Raw genomic sequence first — 14841 nt, forward strand, 5'->3', positions numbered from 1 at the left:
ATAGTATCCACCGGCTGGTGTTTTAAAAAAAAAAGAGTTTTTTCTGCATATAGTTGCGCATATTACTGCCCTCATCAGTGCATACCGCATAGGTACATTCAAGTATAGTACCATTTAGTACCTGTTAATCTGTCAAGGTGCTCCATACTGTCAAAGTCCAAACAATAAGTATTCACCGGCTGGTGTTTTTAAAAAATACTGAGTTTTTCTCTGTGTATAGTTGCGCATATTACTGCCCTCATCAGTGCATACCGTATAGGTACATCCAAGTATTGTACATTTAGTACGTGTTAATCTGTCAAGGTGCTCCATACCGTCAAAGTCCAAACAATAGTATTCACCGGCTGGTGTTTTTAAAAAACACTGTTTTTTCTGCCTATAGTTGCGCATCTTACTGCCCTCATCAGTGCATACCGCATAGGTACATCAAAGAATTTTACCATTTAGTACCTGTTAATCTGTCATGGTGCTCCATACCGTCAAAGTCCAAACAATAGTATTCACCGGATGGTGTTTTTAAAAAATACAGAGTTTTTCTTGCCTATAGTTGCGCATATTACTGCCCTCATCAGTGCATACCGCATAGGTACATCCAAGTAGTGTACGGTCTTGTACCTGTTAATCTGTCAAGGGGCTACATAATGTCAAAGTCCAAACAATAGTATTCACCGGCTGGTGTTTTTAAAAAATACAGTTTTTTCTGCATATAGTTGCGCATATTACTGCCCTCATCAGTGCATACCACATAGGTACATCCAAGTATTGTACCATTTAGTACCTGTTAATCTGTCAAGGTGCTCCATACTGTTAAAATCCAAACAATAGTATTCATTGGCTGGTGTTTTTAAAAATCAACAGAGTTTTTTTCTGCGTATAGTTGCGCATATTACTGCCCTCATCAGTGCATACCGCATAGGTACATCCAAGTATTGTACCATTTAGTACCTGTTAATCTGTCAAGGTGCTCCATACTGTCAAAGTCCAAACAATAGTATTCACCGGCTGGTGTTTTTAAAAAATACTGAGTTTTTTCTGCCTATAGTTGCGCATCTTACTGCCCTCATCAGTGCATACCGCATACATACATCCAAGTAGTGTACCATCTTGTACCTGTAAAGGGCCTACATACTGTGAAAGGACAGCCGTAAGTAATCACCTGCTGCTGTTCTACACAAATACTTTTTAAAGAGTAGTGTAGCGTATTGTAATAACCTCATAAACGCACTAAGTATGTCAGGCAGAGAAGTGCCAGGACGTGCACAGAGGAGTGGCAGAGGCCTAATTTCTTCAGGCAGGGTTTGTAGCAGACTTAGGGCGAGTGGCAGCAGGAGTTGCAGCGAGAGGCCTGAGCTCCCGTTATCAGCCAGCGGTCGACCCATCTGCCGTCGTCGATTGGTTAACACGCTCATCCACATCATCACAAGTGGCATCTGACACCCCCAGTCAACAGTCGGTGGGTTCCTCAGACCCAGCCCTCAGTTGGCATGGCCCGGGAGCAGTCCCTGTCCTCCCATTGCCTTTGTCCTATGCTGTTCCCTCTCCTAAAGAAGTATCTTATGCTGTGGGTTCAGCTCCATTATTTACTGAGGACAATCTAATAGAAGACAGTCAGCAGCTACTGGACCGCTAAGAAGGGGAGGAGACATGTGCCATTGGCTACGCTAGGCGTCCAAGTAGTGATGCGGAGAGTGACGTGGAAGACGGTGTTGCAAGGGTTCAGTGTCCTGAAGCAGACACTGTTGGGGAACCTGAGGAGGACATCAGTGACATGCACACACCTGTTGATGTTGATGAAGCCGATCGCAATTGGGAGCCGGGTACAGAAGGGGCTTCATCATCATCAGGAGAAGAGAGTTGCAGGTTGCCCTTGAGGCAGCAAGGCGGTAGCACGGTTGGCAGTCAGCGTGGTGACAGGAGTGGAAATTCAGGAGCCAAACGTGCTTGGGGGAGACCACCTGCTTCGCGGCAGCCTACCTTTACGTTAGGTAGTGGAACAGGGGTTCCTGCAGACGGCGCCAGTAGCAGTCAATTAGTGCGGACTGCGGGTAGGAAAATCAGCTACTCGGTGGTGTGGAAGTTTTTCATAAGGCATCCGGAGGAGGTTCACGTAGCCACATGCAAGATCCGTCGGCAGAAGGTAAAGTGTGGCCAAGGTCCCAATATCGGCACCACGGCCCTGCGTCAGCACATGCTTCGCCACCATAAAGCGGCCTGGGAGAACTGTGGCTCCGATGTAGTGGTCCAGCCTGCTGCATCACCCAGTGGCCATCCGCTCCCTCCTTCATCCAGCCAAGGCTCCACCACCTCAGCCGAAGGGAGCTGTGTGTCAAACCCTCCTTCTGTCGCTCCTGCTTCTCCCGCTTTTAGTCAGCCATTCCACCAACAATCCATCGGCGAAGCCATGTCCAAGAGACAACAGTATGCGTCCACTCATCCAACGGCGCAGAAGTTGAATGTGCTCCTGTCCAAGTTGCTGGTGTTGTAGTCCCTCCCTTTTCAAGTGGTGGACTCTGCACCTTTCAGAGAATTGATGGCTTGTGTCGAGCCGAGGTGGAGAGTCCCAAGCCATCATTTCTTTACGAAGAAGGCAGTACCAGCCCTGCATAAGTTTGTACAAGAGAAGGTGGGACAGTCCTTGAGCCTGTTGGTGTATTCAAAAGTGCACGGCAGCGCCGACATGTGGAGCTGTAACTACGGGCAGGGACAATACTTGTCTTTCACGGCCCACTGGGTAAATGTGGTTTCGGCACAGCCACAACAGCAACTTGGACAGGTCACACCGCTTCCACCTCCACGCTCTTGCTTCCAGGCAGTTGGTCCTGTTATAGTGTGCAACGCCGCCTCCTCATCCTCCACCGTGTCCTCGGCCTCCACTCAACGTCCAAATCTCGGTGGCCCTTCATCGTACCATTTGTGTAGGGCACAGTGGTGTCAAGCTGTTCTTCACATGGTTTGCCTTGGCGAATGGAGTCACACAGGGCAGGAACTGCTAAAGTTTATTTGTAAAGAAATCTGAGTATGGCTTACTCCACGAAATCTGGAAATGGGAACCATGGTGACCGACAACGGGAAGAACATTGTGTCCGCACATGCGACAAGGAAGTGTAAAACATGCACCTTGCATGGCACATGTGTTGAATCTGGTTGTCAAGCACTTCCTCAAGTCTTCCCCCCCCATTTGGAAAACATCCTGAAAATGGCAAGGAAACTGTGTATGCACTTCAGCCACTCGTAAACCGCCAAACACACCTTCCCTGAGCTGCAGCATCAGAACGGTATCCCACAACATAGTCTTATTTGTGACGTTGCCACACGTTGGTATTCCACCCTCCATATGTTGGACAGACTATACGAACAAAGAATAGCCATCACTGATTTCTTGATGATCCAAGCAGATAGGAGTACTCCCCTGTGTAACTTCAATGTGAACCAGTGGCAGCTCATACGTGACACCTGCCATTTGCTGAGGCCCTTTGAGGAAGCCACATTATTTGTAAGTCGCTTGGATTACGCCATGAACGACGTAATTCCACTCCTACATTTCCTACAACAAATGATTGAAACCATGGCTGGTCACGGCAATGGAGACGTTGCGCCTACATCTCAAGGCTACATGAGCCCTGTGGGGGCTGAACTGGAGGAGGAGGATGATGAGGGGCAGAGCAGAGCACAGTTTAGGTTGGATGAGATGGCCGGTGTTTCTAGTCATTGGACAGGAGAGGAGGAGTAGGAGCAGCCAGAGGAGCTGGAGGGTTATGAGGAAGGTGAGACAGAGGACCCAGACACACCGTGGCAGTATGCAGTGGAGATGGAGGTAGGTAGTCCCTCCGAGTCACTGGCGCAAATGGCACGATGCATGCTCAATTGCTTGCGTAGTGACCTCCGAATTGTCAAAATTCGTCAGCGGGATGACTTCTGGATCTCCACCTTATTTGACCCTCGCTACCATCCCAGAATTGGGGCCTTTTTTACACCCACTGAGAGGGAGGACAAACTGACCTACTACAGAGAGATTCTACATAGTCAGTTGGCCGATGCCTATCGGCCACATGGTCCATCCACTCGCAGGTCTGACTCGGGGGGGGCCCTCTGCGCTCACCTTCCACTGCCATGGCTGCTGGGGAGGGGTGGCAGGAGCAGTACCAGCTCAATCAGCAGCAGCCTGAGTCTACAGTTGCTGATGAGTAGATTTCTTCACCCGCATAGTGAAGCAACTCATCAGCAGCAGATAGACATGGAGCAGGACCTGAACCAGCAGGTGGCTGCATACCTTGACATGACCATGCCAACAAACATTGAAGATCCGCTGGACTTCTGGGCAGCCAAACTCTGGGCAGAGTTTGCCCTGGAAAAGCTGTCGTGCCCGGCCAGTAGTGTGCCATCAGAGCGGGTGTTTAGTTCGGCCGGGGCCATAGTCACCCCAAGTCGAACTCGTCTGTCCACCAAAAATGTGGAGAGACTGACGTTTGTCAAGATGAATCAGGGATGGATCAGCCAGGATTTCCAGCCACCAATGCCAGATGCCTCAGAGTAGATTGACTATGCTGCTACACCAGCATTTCCCAATTATGGTTGGTTATGAAACCCTCTTGGGTTATCAATTAGGGTTATGAAACCCTCTCATGTACTGCCATTGCCTGCTCCTGACTCATACTGTGTCTTTCAGGAACTACTTGCCTCACTGACGCTTCTGGCCTTGGGCCTTTAATTTTTGGATGTTTAGCAGTAGCTAAATACATGCTTCATGCAAATTTCAACATTGATCTTTAAATGTAAGGGGTTGTTATGAAACCCTCTTGGGTACTGAGAATGACTGCCCCTGACTCATTCTGTGTCTTTCGGGAACTACTTGCCTCCCTGATGTATCAGGCCTTGGGCCTTCAATTTTTGGATGTTTAGCAGTAACTAAATACATGCTTAATGCAAATGTCAACATTGATATTTAAATGTAAGGGGTTATGAAACCCTCTTGGGTACTGCAAATGCCTGTTCCTGACTCATCCTGTGTCTTTCAAGAACTACTTACCTCACTCACGCTTCTGGCCTTGGGCCTTTAATTTTTGGAAGTTTATCAGTAGCTAATACATGCTTAATGCAAATTTCAACAATGATCTTTAAATTCTCAGCGCTCTCCCAGGGCCTTCTCCTACCCTGCCGGGGCCGATCCGAGGATCTCACTAAACCATCCACATGCGGTGTGTACAAAGGGCAGGGGCTTAATGAACCAGAGCTTATGACCCACACTTAGTTGTGATTCTTCTTTCCTGGCAAATAATTGCAATCCCTGATCCCTATCGCGAACGGGGTTCAGCGGGTTACCCGCACCTGTCGGTGAAAGATAGACACACGCTGGTCCGTTCAGTGTTTTGCGCATGCAGCCCAGGACATCTGAGGGCATAACACACCTGTTATTGCTCGATCTCGCGATTGATCGTGCAATGTAAGGGGTTATTGGAGCCTCTTGGGTACGGCTAATGCCTACTCCTTACTGCTCCTGTGTCTTTCAGGAACTACTTGACTTCATGATGCTTCTGGGCATGGGCCTTTAATTTTAGTATTTTTGAAATACATACATACATGCTTAATTAAAATTTCATCATTTGTGGTGCAATGTATGGGGTTATTAAACACTCTTGGTTAGTGTTTTTTTTCAAATTTTCTGATAATTATCACAGTAATAAACTTGAATTTTCCAGAATAATAACCATTACACCATTGAACGCTTGTTGCGTGTGATTTTTTAAGTAAAATTTAAAAAAAAAAATACGGAGAGGAATGAACTCTGCTTCTTTATTTCATAAAAAATAATTTTATAGAAGAATGTCTTTTGGTGGTCCACCGTCCTGCATTATAGAGTCTTCTGGACTTTTGGATATGAGCTTGTTCTTAAACAAAGGTACAAAAACCAAAAATGGCCGGTCATGGCTATGGAGACGTTGTACCTACATCTTATGGCCACATGAGCCCTGTGGGTGCTTGTGAGATTAGGTCCTTTGTACCCACACAGCGGGGTCTGGGACACAAATTTTGATTTAAATTTAAAATAAAAAAAATCACACATTTCAATGGTCTCCTCATGCTGCAGCCAACTCTAGGCTGCATCATTCTGGTAATATATAGAGAGCACTTGCTGTCCTAAATTTTCTTTAAAATTTTTCGTCAAAAATGTTTGTCTTTTTTATTAGGGATTGTGAAGCTTTGGTGCGTACTTATGCATCAGCCAAGTCCAGCCTGTGTCATTCAGGCAATATATGGTTTACTGATGGCGCTGCTGGGCCTGGGTCTGGGAATTTCAAATTTTCTCATAGGTAGAACCCGCTATCCAAAAGTCTTTTTCATAAATTTCTACAATTGTTGTGTTTTTTGGGGGATTGTGAAGCCCTAGTGTGTACTCATGCATCATCCAACTCCAGGATGTGTGATTCAGGCAATATATTCTTTACTAATGTTGCTGTGGGGGCTTGTTGGATTTGGTCCTTCGTACCCACACGATGGGGTCCGGGACACTCAAAGTTTGTTTTAATTTTCAAATAAAAAAAATTATGGCGCTGCTGGGCCTGGGTCTGGTAATTTCTAATTTTCTCATAGGTAGCACCCGCTATCCAAAAATTTTTCAAAAATTTCTAAAATTGTGTTGTTTTTTTGCGTGGAATTGTGAAGCCCTGCTGTGTACTCATGCATCAGCCAACTCCAGGCTGTGTGATTCAGCCAATATATGGTTTACTGATGCAGCTGTGGGGCCTGGGTCTGGGAATTTTAAATTTTCTCATAGGTAGCACCCGCTATCCAAAATCTTCGGTTTAATTTTCTTAATTCATCTTTTAATCTTAGGGATTGTGAAAGCCTAGTGCCTACTCATGCTGCTGGCAACTACGGCTGTGCCATTCAGCCACTATATGGTCTCCTCATGCTGCTAACATGTCCTCACACAGTCATTCAGCCACTATATGGTGTCCTCATGCTGCCAACACCTCCACACTGTGTCATTCAGCCACTATATGGTCTCCTCATGCTGCAAACACCTCCATGCTGTGTCATTCAGACACTATAGGGTCTCCTCATGCTGACATGTCCTCACACAGTCATTCAGCCACTATATGGTGTCCTCATGCTGCCAACACCTCCACGCTGTGCCATTCAGCCACTATATGGTCTCCTCATGCTGCAAACACCTCCATGCTGTGTCATTCAGACACTATAGGGTCTCCTCATGCTGACATGTCCTCACACAGTCATTCAGCCACTATATGGTGTCCTCATGCTGCCAACACCTCCACGCTGTGCCATTCAGCCACTATATGGTCTCCTCATGCTGCCAACACCTCCACGCTGTGTCATTCAGCCACTATAGGGTCTCCTCATGCTGCCAACATGTCCACACTGTGTCATTCAGCCACTATATGGTCTCCTTATGCTGACAACACCTCCATGCTGTGTCATTCAGCCACTATATGGTCTCCTCATGCTGCCAACACCTCCATGCTGTGTCATTCAGCCACTATATGGTCTCCTCATGCTGCCAACATGTCCACGCTGTGTCATTCCACCACTATATGGTGTCCTCATGCTGCCAACACCTCCATGCTGTGTCATTCAGCCACTATATGGTCTCCTCATGCTGCCAACACCTCCACGCTGTGTCATTCAGCCACTATATGGTCTCCTCATGCTGCCAACACCTCCACTCTTTGCCATTCAGCCACTAAATGTTCTCCTCATGCTGCCAACACCTCCACGCTATGTCATTCAGTCATTATATGATCTCCTGACACTGATGCCACCACCAGGCTCTGTCATTGTGCTGCTGTGCGGCAGTGATTCTAAAAGCGATGCCGGTAATCTGCATGTTATTCTGAATAACAGTATTATTTCACTAACCCAGCACACTCCATATGCGTTTTAGAACACAGCAAAGTGTTCTATACCCCTATAGAGGCTGTATGTAGGCTAGAAATAGCCTTTTTTTAATATAGATTCATCGAGAAAAAATTTGGATCGAAACAAACTTTTTGGGAAAATTCTGTGAAAAGTTCGCTCATTCCTAATAGATATATGTGATACACTAAAATATTTGTCTCTTAAACTTTTGGTGTACATTTGTATCTCAAAATGTAGCAGCATGTGTCTCAGCCAATGTAGGAATCCTTGAGTTTGTTCCGTCAGTGAACCTTGTCCCTTTGCGATACTTCAAAGCTCATGACTCATCTGTCAATGGAAAGACAGGCATCTAGGTAGTTGTCAAACGTTTTAGTAAAATGTGCCATTTTACCTTCCTAAGTTTAAAGCTTTGTCTAGACTATTTATTGATCACGATGTTCATTTGCTTGGTATTCAAAAAAATATATTCTGTGACGGATGTTTCCAATTTGTTTCTAGGTTTTGGAAGTTTTTTTGTACTAAGCTTGGTGTTAAATTATTATTCTATTCAGCTTTTCATCTTAAGTGTAATGGGCCGACTGAGTGATTTAACCAAACTCTTCAGTAGTACCTAAGATGTAACGTAGCAGATAATCAAACCAAATAGGTGATTCATCTCTCATTAGTCCAATTGGCCATTATCATTCATCATCATCTATTAATAATTCCCAGTTTTTCTGTAATCATGAGTTCCATCCTCATTTTAGTGGTTTTTCCAATTCCACTACTGAAAATCCAGAAGGGTAGGAGGTATTTGAGAAATTACCCAAATAATAAAAAATCAACAAATGATGATAAAAAATGTTATGTCAGAGATATATTTTTTGATGGTTTAGCTTTGATTGTCTGACTTAAGATCCCATCTTGCAAATTGAATTATATACTGGATACTTTGGGTCTATACTGGATACTTTGATTCAGACAAGAATAATAAAACTATTAATTTCTTCCTGTAAAATACATTATAAATGTCATGGTTCCCTCTAAAAAAGGTAAGTATGGTCTGTTTCTTGGCCAAAGAATCCTCCTTCTTTAATTTGACTGGAGAGGATATAGAGTTTGAAGTTTAAAAGATTGTTGATGCTTAGAAACTCTATTGTTTATTTTATTATTTAATCTAATGAAAAAGCAACACATAAGTACCAGCATGATATGTACATGCAGATCATTTAGTAAAACTTTCCATTAATGACTGGTTTAACAATCTATTAGCCCCTCATAGGAGAAAGAGTACTGTGAGGAACTTACCAGTCCATGTTCCAACAACAGTTGTCTTCCTGTCTAGCTGCTGTCTCTACAATTTGTGTGACAGTGCTGAGAGTAGTCATGTGGAGGTTACCAGAGACACCAGACAAAAACTGAGTAAGGCCGTTTAGCAAATAAGAAGTCTCAGATGTGGAACCATTAGGGCTCTGGCTCGATGTGCTATATTTACATCAGGTACTTACTCAGGTTAAGTACCTGTGATTCCACTTGACTATTTAGGTTACCTGGTGTGGGCTGACTTTGCATGGTCTTCTGGTTAACCCATTTTCTTCTGATTTGGTTCTTCTGTATCTTTCTAGATTTGATCTCAGTTTGTCAACCTTCCTTTGCCTTCCATGAATCTTCTGGTTTTGTATGTAGCCTTAAGTTTTGCACCATTATTTTGCCATCAGACTTGATTCCGCTTTTCATAGGGTTCTGGTGAACTCCTAGGAGATACTTTAGACTCTGCTACCTGAAGTGGTGCCTCATTTTAGTAGCCTGTTTGGCTGTCATTCCTTTCACAGACCCTTGTAATCATTAGAGTTTCTGCCAATTTGGATATTATTTATCAAACATAATCGGTTTAAGCTAATTCATAGGCCCCTTTCACACTATAAGATTCATCCGTTTCAAAAATCCGTTTAATGTTCTTTTCTGAAAACCCTTAAAATCGTCCGTTAAACGGCCATTACAAAATCCCATATGGCCTTTACAAAATCCCATTATAGTCTATGGGATATTTACATTATCCGTTTTAACCCGTCATAGCCTGTTATTAATAACGGACGTTATTTTGTGACAGGAGAAAGTAACGGGAGAAATAGTCAAGCACTATTTCTCCCGTTACTTTCTCCCATCACAAAATAACCTCTCTTATTAATAAAGGGCTATGAGGCTGGGAGCACGGTCTGCAGTCCCTGCAGTGTCTGCCGTTGGTGCATCTGTTGGTGGAAATACAATTCAGATGCACCCCATGTGACCCTGCTCTTGCAGGATATTTTCAAAGGGTGTCAGTCCATTTTACATAAAGAAAAATATGGTGTGAATTTCACATTAGCTCCTAGGTGGTGTGAATATATATATATATATATATATATATATATATATATATATATATATATATATATATATATATATAATATTTATTTTTTATTTTTTTTAAATTTATTTATTTATTTTTTTTTTTATTCAGCAAAAAAAAATAAAACAATGATTTGCACGTGTTAATTGTCCCTGATACTAAGAGTGTTGAGTATTGATTAGTGTAGAATGTTGTTTCAATGTTTACTATAGGGACACATAAATCAGGAAATTTCTGACCAGCTATTTCTTGGTGGAAATTTCCAGCTTTTTATTCACAGGATTTTGTGTGAATTCAATAGTAAATAGGTGATGTTGTGAGAACAGTCCCTCTTTTTCCCGCCAACTAATCCCCCCCTTTCCAGTCGGCTATGCCCCTTTTTCAGGTTTGACAGGTTTCTAGGTTCATTTTGCCTCATTGCACCACAAATTCTGATGTAGAAATAATTTGTGGAGCACAACCCAACAAAAGCAGGTTGAGTTCACAAAAGTAAATCAGGGCCATTGTATTACTTCCTGCTCATAATTAGTTTGAAGTAAAGAATAAAGTGTAATCTGCAATTTAGCCATATAACAATTTTAGACCACCGAGTTTAGATGGATTGTAACATAATACTTTTTTAACACGAGACGGCACTATGATCAACTGATCGATGCAGGTCTGGTTTCTATAAACCCCTGGCCATTGACTGTTTTATAAAGGAAATTACTCCTGGTCATACATTTCTCCTCCAGTGTCTGTGCGGGAGCTGGTATTACATAATAGATTTCCATTCTAGCTCGTTGAGGGGTCCCAAGTGGCAAATTGCCTCCCTATGACCCAGTTTAAGCATATAATTGAGAAATACCATCTTTAACGATTTTACATTTGCACATATATAAGCACATATAGTGTTTTAGGCAATACAAAAAAATGCAAGGCTATCTCTCAGAAAGCTGTTACAAATAACCCGCTTCATTTGAAAGTTACATTATATTTCTTCATAACTTTTTTACTGAATAAGGAATATGCTTCAATAAAGCAGCAGTTATTTAGAATAGCTTGGTGAATGAGATCGGTCATCTGTGACGATTCCGAAGATAAACAGATGCACTTTTTTATGCCTGTAACCTAAATATGAAATATCAGGTCTACTCCACATTACCTCAGGTTAGATGCTGAATCAGATATTGGTTGTGAAGATTCATGTCATAAGCGGTTTTATGAATATCTATAAGAAATTATGGAAAGTGACCACATATTATACAATATGTGCTAAGTTTTATGTATTTAAATGCAGTCTTTACTATATGTATAACTTCCTTTTTTATCACTGTATCTCTCTATCCACTATGCTTTTTTTTCCCTTTCATTTATAACAATTATACATTCTATATAAAATCACATTTTCCTTTATCTATTATTATTTCAAAAGAAGAATTTTTTAACCCCTCCCCCCCTATACATTTCTCAAATCCGGTTCCAGTGTCCCCTCCGACCCTCGCCATCTGCACATTCTTTTCATTTTTAATCTACTACTACCTCTCCCCTCTCCCCCACCCATCTCTTCCCCTAAATTAAAGGGGTTATCCAGGGAAAAAAATGTTTTTAACTTTCTGGAGCCAGTTGATATTTTAAACAGATTTGTAAATTATTTCTATTAAAAAATCTTAATCCTTTCAGAACTTATGAGCTTCTGAAGTTGAGTTGTTCTTTTCTGTCTAAGTGCTCTCTGACACGTGCCTCGGGAACCACCCAGTTTAGAAGAGGTTTGCTATGGGGATTTGCTTCTAAACTGGGCGGTTCCCGAGACACGCGTCATCAGAGAGCACTTAGACAGAAAAGAACAACACAACTTCAAAAGCTCATAAGTACTAAAAGGATTAAGATTTTTTAATAGAAGTAATATACAAATCTGTTTAACTTTCTGGAGCCAGTTGATATTTAAAAAAATGTATTTTTTCCTGGATAACCCCTTTAACCTCTCTAAATCGAAAAAGATGGGAAAATGAGCTCCCCCCTTCCCCCCTCACAGTCCAACTTTCAATCTAGGCCCATCCGCATTGCTCATCTTCCTTCCTTTCAACTATTACCTCACTCTCTCTCTCTCCTAGTTTTAACCATACATATCATACTTCAGTCTCCCTTTTTTTCCCCCCATCCCCTCCCCTATATATAATAATTCCACTCTGCTTTTTATTTATTGTCTATTCTATTTGGGATCACACTATTGATGAAATATCATTAAATATCAGTTAAGTTGAGTCTGAAGTACCCCAGAGCTCCACTCAGTATTTTCCAGGCACAGATTTGCACCTTTGGTTGCCTTGTATTGCAGCTCAGTCATGTTCACATAAATGGGACTGAACTGTAGTTAGCTGCAATACCAGGCAGAGGGGCCCTTCAGTCAGCTGATCACTGCATGTGTCCGAAGCTGGATTCTCATCAGTTTTATATTAAAGGCCGGTTCTAGGTTATAAATATTCTAGTTCCAGAAGAAATAGAATAAGAAAAAGAAATTTGTACAGTGATCCGTCAACTTACAATGGCCTCAACATACAATAGTTTCAACATACAATGGTCTTTTCTGGACCATTGTAACTTGAAACCAGACTTAACATACAATGCTACGGACAGTCCAGATCTGTGAAACGTGTCAATGGCTGGAAGAACTGACCAATCAGAATGGGCATTTTACTGGTAAAAACCTGTATTACTAAAGTGTATGCACTGACTGGCTGTTTGGTAGCGCCCCCTACAGTACATGATGGTACTACATGTTCTGTACTACTCTTTACCTGTGCCAAGGTTAGTTGCTCCTTTGGACACCAGGTAAGGGCGGCTCCATTTTACTTTTTTAGGACATTGTGTGTACTGTACAGGACCCTGAATAAGCTCCTGTCCTCTACATGTGATTTACAGCTCCCAGCAACTCTTTCTTACTTTTTTATGTAAGGACTTTTTTCTTTAATCTTCACATTTTCCTATTTTTGGATGACATTTTGGGGGCTTCAGAACCAGTTACCAGGTTTCCATAGAGTTATGATCTCAACATACAATGGTTCCAACATACAATGGTCATCCTGGAACAAATTAAAGGGGTATTCCAGGCAAAAACTTTTTTATATATATCAACTGACTCCGGAAAGTTAAACAGATAAAGTTAAAAAATCTTAATCCTTCCAATAGTTATTAGCTTCTGAAGTTTTCTAACTGCTTAATGATGATGTCACACCGCGGGAGCTGTGCATGATGGGAAAATATCCCCATAGGAGCTGCACAGCTCCTGGGACGTGAGTCATCAGAAAGCAGTTAGACAGAAAACAGCAACTCAACTTCAGAAGCTAATAACTATTGGAAGGATTAAGATTTTTTTTTTGATAGAAGTAATTTACAAATCTGTTTAACTTTCCAGAGCCAGTTGATATATAAAAAAAAAGTTTTGGCCTGGAATACCCCTTTAATATTGTAACTTGAGGGACCACTGTACTTGGAAATACTGTATAGTTAACAAGTTGGGATTTTAGTTGTGTATACATGTTCGGAATAGATAACCTTGCTACTATTAGCTGCGTTAAGATAGCGTTAATTGGTACAGAGTTCTCTGCAGCAAATCTGCCATAAAAAAAAGCTCTACCATAATTGTTAAAATAATATTAGCAAGATATGCAGTTAGTTGTGGTTTTGAACAAAGGTATTTAATCTGCTTCAAGTCCTTAAAGCAAATCTGTCACTAGTTTTGGGGTAGTGCACTTTGCATGACCAAGAAAACAGTGATTTAATGTCCCGGCTCAGATGCCAATAGGTCTTCTCCTATGCCTCCTGTAATGTTAGCATTCCAGGCCCAGCCTCTAATAATTGACAGTTCTAGTGTCCAATCAGAAAACCGCTAGAGCTGTCAATCCTCGGGGATTACAGGAAAAGAGTCTGCCTCTTGGATCTATTGGCAGCTGTGGCTGTGTCCTCTCCCCTTCCTGGTGGATATTTAGGGCCATCTTTGAACAGTTTATTGGAAGACATTCTAATGAGGGCAGTAAGGCACTGACTCCCGTGGGGCCCCATTCATTACAATTATGTATTATTATGTATCATTATACAAGATAAAATTAACATCATCCCACCACAACCATAAAGACTGAATAATGCCACCTTAACATTGCTGAATTAAAAACCAGTATACAAAGGCCAATATTACCATCATACAGTGACAATATTCAAATATAATCAGTGCGATTTTCAAGGAGAATGGACATCTGTCTTTGTCAGGTGTACGTGCTTCCTATGTATAATTTCTATGGTGCCCTATACTATGCAGGGAATGTGTGCCCCACACATTAGGCCAGCACTTTATTATAATATGCTGGCTTACTGTATTCTGCTTAATGCCACAGGAGGTCCTGGGTAAAAATTAGACGGAATATACCAGTGTGGTGCATTATCTCCTGTTTTTTTTATTTTTTTTTCCAGTGAAGTGTATTTTACTTATTGCCAGCTTAGTAGAGGTGCCTTTTGATAGATGCCATTCTTTACTAAGCAGGGGCGTAGTGTTGGCTCATAAAACAGCTTACATTAACCTCCTTATTATTACCTCAGTACTCACCCTCATGAGGGGTATT

This window comes from Hyla sarda, chromosome 2, assembly GCF_029499605.1.
Source record: "Hyla sarda isolate aHylSar1 chromosome 2, aHylSar1.hap1, whole genome shotgun sequence".
NCBI classification, from domain to species: Eukaryota; Metazoa; Chordata; class Amphibia; order Anura; family Hylidae; genus Hyla; species Hyla sarda.